Here is a 5,501-nt window from a genome sequence, read left to right as displayed (position 1 = left end):
TTCTGTTGTGATTCCATCATCGCCCGCCGCTTTGTTGTTCTTGAGTTGTTTGAGAGCGACACTAATCTCATACAGGCTGACGTCCGAGATATCTTCGGTATAATGTCGGGTAAGTTTGGCTCTGGGGTCTTTAGCCTCGCTTTCTACAGGTGCTTTCGTGGAGTAAAGCTGTCAATAGAAACTCTCTATCTCCCTCAGGATTTCATGCTTAGATGAAATGACGCTACCGTCATCAGTTTTCAGCTTCGTCAGTTGGCTTTGCCCAATAGACAGATCTCTCGCGAACACCTTGGAACCCTTGTGGCGCTCAATGGCCTCTTTAATACGCTCTGTATTAAATTATCGTATGTCGCGAGTCAAAGACTTCGATATCTGCCTATTTAGCCGCCTGTAGTGACTTGCATCCTCTGAGTTCTGTAGCCTCATTTCATGTCTCTGTTTCATGAGTTGGAGAGTTTTGTCGGAGAGTTTCTTCATTCTGGTACGGTGGGTTTTGAAAAACTTGGACCCAACCGTACGAACAGTATCCACCACTATGTTGTTTAGATCGTCCACATCTATGCTGTTTTCCAGTGCTTCGAAGCGGTTTTGAAGTTCGAGTTGAAAACTCTCGGGGTTTTGGAATTAAGTGCCTCCAACCAACCGGTGATCACTTACTTACTTACTGGCCAGATGTTACCCAAGACCGAGAAAAATGAAAAAAAAAGAAGGAGGAGGCCTTGACCCGGCCGGCATCGGCAGTGGAACAGGCTTGCAAACAAAAAAATCGTTTTAATTATTTTATATATACATATTTCGTTTTCATCATTATATTATTTCACAATTTCAAACAACCGAACTACATAGTTTGAAGATGGTGCATTAAACATAAATATTTACATGCATCACATTATTTCTTGGAACCTTAATATGATACATATTCGAGTAAGTATATTGAAATGTGATCAACTAACGAGCGTGCTAAACTACACAACCGGCAAACGCGGCGCGCCTAATTGATCAGTTAATTTGAAACGGCGCAGGTGTAGCTTATGAATAACGGATTTTCTACGATGAACGCCATTAGCGCTGATTGAATATCAGCTTGTTAAGATTTATACAAGATTATTATATTACTACAGAGCTATGTGTATCGTACGCAAAGTGACTTAGAAATGAAAGACATGATCTATTTAAATGCTTAAATGAAGCAGTGAAGATTGTTTAAGACCTAGGGTTGTAGACAAGCTTTGAAGAGGGACTGATAGAACTGCAGAAAAAATAAGACTCGTTTTATGTAGAGGTAGATTGTCATCGGGATATTGGGCTGTATTTGGGTATAGTGATATTAGCGAGAGCTCGGAATTATATTTATAGTGGTATTTGTGTGTTTACAGGAAAATTTGTGGATATATTTTTATGCGAACGGTACACCGCTGCATGCGCAATTCCTAGCTCCCGCTAATATCACTCTGATTCTCGTATTTGAATAACATTGTTCGATTTGTAGGCATCACATAAAACTACCAAAATACGCTATGAACAGAGTAACATGGGCGTAATTCCTATACATCAGCAGGACATTTTTATCATTAAACTACAAATTTCAAGACAGTTTGTTGAAAATGTGAAAACGGCCGTAAAGGGTACGGACGGTGTTATTTTTCAGCCTTAATGCGGAAAGATATTTACCACCCTGCGGAAAAGCTTTTTTTAATTTCTACAAACCCAATTTAAATGTTTATTAGCAAGGACTGTTTGCATGTTTAGAATAAATTATGAATCCTTATTATTTATTCTTTAACTATGTAAAATGATTAATTAATTAAAGCAAACTAAGCAAGGACTTTTATTTATATTGTGTCTATTGACTACAAATTTTAATAAATCATAATAATAATAACGCACGCACTCAACATAACCCCACGCTAGGGAAACCCTGTGTCGCGTGTGTCATGGACACATAGACAACCACATTTTACACCCAATCTCACGAGAAAAATAAATATAGGCCGTACAAACATTTCTCCCGGCCCGGGAATCGAACCTGGGACCTCTACGTGGCAGTCCGGCCATGTATACTTTAAATATTTATTGTTTGCACAAAATGCCCTAATTTGACCGGATTTTTACGTTACAATCGTTTTGATAGCACATTCATCCCTACTTCAAGACAACGACAACCACGCCACTTATCGATAGCAGAGCATCGGAAAGTTAGTTAATTACGCAACTATTAATGAGAAATCTCTCGATGTCTCATTAATAGTTGCGTATGGTATAGTTGCGTAGTATATTATCATATAGGCTCAATTTTCACCGCCATAAAATCGCAATTGCTTGAAAAATCTTACACTTGTCGCTGAAATCGAAAAATATTGTGTCATTAAAATTACATAGTGTGTACAGAAAACCTACGACTTTTTTTTACCTAGGACTACCTACGACTCGGAATTCAAATGTAAACATATTACTTTTTAAAAAAACCTACTTTTCGCCCTAGTATTGTACTGTTCCAAGATTTTTGTTTCTATCTACGTGGCTACTCCGCACGTTACATACACTACGCATTGAAACAATAGACGCTGACGCTGTTTGTTCAAGTTTATCAATAATAATAAAATCTATAAAAAGGAGCATTTCCTCAATAAATAAATTAATATCACGGCAATAAAAACATCACAACAAACAAAAGTTGTTCATTATTCATATTAAGAGGTTTCGTTTAAAATATATATATCACGGTGTACTTATTCACTGATTTTATAATAAGTTTAAGTACTATATTTATCTTTAAGTGCTTAATAAATATCTAGTATGAAATAAACCTTTATAAACTTGCTTGTTAAATTCACTTGTTTACTCAAAATTTAATAATTAATCGTATTAAATCACATACGAACGTCTAAAAAATAGTCTACGTACTACAAAATATCAAATATGAAATTGCATATAAATGACACATATGAGTTGAGTAGTGGCAAAGGATGATTATTTGAAGAAGTAGCAATACATATAGGATATAGAATGCACCTACTAGTACCAAAAGGAAACAGACATACAGTCTTTCATTCTCGTATTGCTCGGAGTGCCTACAGATTTGCTCAAATGTTTTGACGATCGGCATGTGTGATCAAACAAAACGAGTAAATCTGTAATCAACAGCGATTGACATCGTATTTTAGTCGTTCAACACGTGCGATGAGACAAAAACGAGTAAAGTGTAAGGCATAGTTGCAGTTAATGCGTCAAGTCGTAATCAACTTCATTCAGCCGAAACCACGACTGCATGAAGTTGATAACGACTTCACGCATTAACCGCATGCAATCGATCTCGACGGCATGAAGTCGATATCGACTGCATGCAGTTAACGCGTAGAGTCTTTATCCGAGACCTCCACTGCATGAAGTTGATAACGATTTCATGGAGCCGAAGATAATTACGACTGCATACACGCAGTCAATCTGTTAGCAGCCTAAGGGGCAGACGATCGACATCGTACTTTTTGTAAATCGTGCAAATCTGTGGGCACCGTATATAGTAAGTTGGAGAATCAATCTCAAATACCTTATATCAATTAACTAACAAACCAACTTGATCGCTAGCTTCAATTATTAAAATTGAATTTTAGATACGACGTTGTCATGTATCCTGTTTGTTAGTAAATTTATATTACACTTGGAGCATGTATGATCATCTACAACAGTACATATTTGAGATACGCATATCTAAGTATCAAGATAATATATCTATATACCTATACAGTATGTGTTTAAAATGGTATAGGAGTATATAAATATACATATTTTTTGCACCGACCGCAGGCAACAAGCTTGCATGCTTGCAAAATTGCATTTTCGTAGAATGCATCGATTAAAATTGATTAGTATTATGGACACTTTTATATAAGTACCAAAATATAATTGAGCTTATAGCCCATATTTTCGATAATAGATTCCGAGAATTATTTTTGTTTAAAGAACAATTGTGATCTATACAAATGAATTTTACTCCAATTGTGTATATAAAATAATTAAAGACAAATTCTTGTAAAATCAAAGGTAATGATTTATCAATTCCGATAAATTATTTAGTTTCAAAATTTGCTTAAAATCTCGTAATTTATCATATTATTATAAAAGGGCCCAACTTTATTCTAATTTTGAAAAGAAAACAGAACACTTTTTAATGACGTCCAAGCGGAATCGTTTAGAATATTTAACTCGGCAAAAAATGGCACTTCTTAGCTGATCGCATAATGAACGTGAAGGCAAAACGCTTCGTACAAATTGGGGCAATTTTTAGACTGACAGCTAGCGGTAGATTAAAATAGACAGACGGTGCCTGTAGGATTCATGTCGATTTTACTACTAAGAATAAACGAAGTACCCGCAAGGCAAAGTCTGAAGCAATGTAATCATAGACTTTATTCAAAGTCGTAAGCAAAAAATCCCTCGCTAGTACATCAAGCCTCCTAACCCGGATTATGAAAGTAATAAACAGAGGGAATACTCCGAGTAACGAATGGAAGTGCCTGACTTTTTATTTGTTCGCATTGTTATGTACCAAGTTAGTGGTTTTATATACTGTACAGCAAACATTGTTGCATAGCGCCATTGAAATATCACTTCTTATGTATTTTATTTCTGGTTACAAATTCAACGAGAAAATTCAAAGAACAGTCCTGCAAGCTTATTTAGTTTTATACAAATGACGTTTGACATGATGTTGAATATTAGCCAATCAAAGTAATGTAATTCTGAACCACAATGACCCTGATGATGATAATTTATGACAAATTCTCAAGACAAAAACCGACCTCAAAAGTGCATGGAATTACATGTATTTGACAAGTTTTATTGAAATCGGTTACCGGAAAGTGCGCGAAACCGGATGCATCCCTTAGTTTGCCGTCCTTACACGTGGAATATTTTCTTCAAAATTTAAATGGGACCACTATTGAGGTACCCTTTTTCCAACAAAAACGAATCATCGATATCGGTTCACAAATGTTACTTATAGCGTAACATATATTAAGGGCCTCCGTGGCCGACGGTTACCATGCTGGACTACCACTCAAGAGGTCCCGGGTTCCATTCCCGTTCAAAATATTTAAATACTCCTCCTACTTCTTAAATGAAACTCCGCTTAAGGAGTCGATAGCATAAGGAATCCATGAACGACTATAAGTTTTCAATGGCGTTTACGAATTCCGCTATCGTGGAAGAATTGGGACATATAGAGAAAGGCATCAAAAATAAGCCTTTACTAAAAATAAGATGCACGAAATACCCTCCTGTTGGCGGACACTAGTAAATCCTAGGCACGCAGACTGGTCAATCTTTCTGATATAATGCTTCAACCAAACATATTTACTCAGACATGTGATCAACAAGGTGGAAACATACTACTACTACAAAATCATTATAATAATAATAAAAAATAAGTTTTGACACGTGAATAACAATATGACACGATATTTGGAATTATGTTATAAAAATGTAAACTATAATATCCTCGA

The sequence above is a fragment of the Hyposmocoma kahamanoa genome, unplaced genomic scaffold (assembly GCF_003589595.1).
Source record: "Hyposmocoma kahamanoa isolate Upper Pololo Valley unplaced genomic scaffold, ASM358959v1 87, whole genome shotgun sequence".
In the NCBI taxonomy this organism is placed as follows: Eukaryota; Metazoa; Arthropoda; class Insecta; order Lepidoptera; family Cosmopterigidae; genus Hyposmocoma; species Hyposmocoma kahamanoa.
This window is presented reverse-complemented; position numbering follows the sequence as displayed.